Genomic DNA, 1794 nt, shown 5'->3' with positions numbered 1-1794 from the left:
CATTAAGAAAACCTGAGTAATTAATTTTGCATAAATATCTTTACATAAAGATACATTTTTATATACATTTACATAAACAGTGGGGTAACAGCATCGGTGGATAGGGGAAGAGCAACTGACATGATCTACCTGGACTTGTGCAAGACTTTTAACACTGTCCCCCATGATATCCTTGTCTCTAAATTGGACAGACATGGATTTGATGGATGGACCACTCGGTGGTGGGTAAGGAACTGGCTGGATGGTCGCACTCAAAGAGTTGTGGTCAACAGCGCAATGTCCAGGTAGACATCAGTAACCAGTGGTGTTCCTCAGGGGTCTGTGGTGGACCAGCAGTGTTTGACATCTTTGCCAGTGACATGGACAGTGACACTGAGTGCACCTTCAGCAAGTTTGCTGATGACACCAAGCTGTGTGGTGCAGTCGACATGCTGGAGAGAAGGGATGCCACACAGAGGGACCTGGTCAGGGGTAGTGGGTTTACGTGGCAAAGTTTTGGTAGCAGGGGGCCATAGGGGTGGCTTCTGTGAGAAGAATCCAGAAGCTGCAAGCTGTTGATTGCTTTTAAGGGTTAATTGCTAAAGCAAGCTTAGGAGCATCAGAAAGTTAAATTAGGGGAGAAAACAGGGGAAATTAGGCCTAGAACAGACAATTAATTACCTGTTGCACGTTAAATTTGAAAGATTATGGAAGTCTTTACAACTCATAAAGAATCATCCCAATAAAAACAAATCTGAACATATGTAAAAGTTAAATTTTCATTTTAAATATTTTTAAAGTCTACACTATATATTCATGTCTTTGATTGCAGACTGTTAGATGTCCATTAAAATCATATATGCAACAGGCCTAGGAATTTGGTCAGAGATCTGTTCCTAACAAAAATCCCATCCAGCTCATACAGACACATGCTGAGAAAATAATTAAACCGCATATATAACAGCTTCTAAAGTCCATAAATCACTGTCACAAGACTCACAGACAGTGAGAATTTTGAACTTCCTGACTTCTGAGCTCCTTCTTCCTGTTCCCCAGAAGGGAGACTTCATGGGTCACTGGACACGCAGCTGTCTGGGACAGGAGCCGGGGGCTGGGACTTTTCGGCTCTAGTAACTACAGTTCAGAGTAAGGAAATGCACTAGGTAAAGTTGCTGTTTAGCTGAAGTAGGCATGTAAAAATCCATTAAGAAACTCCTGCAGGAACACCATTTTCCTGTTCTTGGAGCACTTCTGACGTGACCTCTACCAAAATTCCTACGACAGAACTGTAGCCTTATTTCAGTAAAATTAGTGCTACAGTCTTCCCCTTCCTGTTCATATAAAGGGGCCAGCACCTTAAGGGCACTTTTTTTCTCTGGAATACCATGACTGACTGTTACTTGAGTAAGCAAGTGCATGCAAACATGAAACTGAACCTGTTTCAAAGTTTCCATCCTAAGCACTTTCTACTTGTGATCACCCCCCTCCCAATCTTACATCTTCATATCCCATCAGAGCTATAACACTGTACTGTCAAATTGAACTGTCCTGACAGACAAGCGTTTTCCTCAAAGCTAGAAGTCTCTTGGCTCTAAGTAGAGCCTGAATTCTTCAAGGGCAAATCTGTAATGGACACAGTAAGAGGAATTGCGACGTTCAGCCTTCAGCAGAATCCATAGCCTTAAGGCATGTATTTGTATAATACATACCTCAAGTATCTGTTAACTGAAAAAAGCATCAGAAGGAGCATTGCAAGAGCACTAGAAATGAGAAAGCATGCAAATTAACCTGAAACAGATAGGAGGGGAATGGACA

Source organism: Anser anser (genome assembly GCF_964211835.1).
Source record: "Anser anser genome assembly, chromosome: 2".
NCBI lineage: Eukaryota > Metazoa > Chordata > Aves > Anseriformes > Anatidae > Anser > Anser anser.
The sequence above is the reverse complement of the archived record's forward strand: the minus strand, read 5'-3'. Positions refer to the sequence as shown.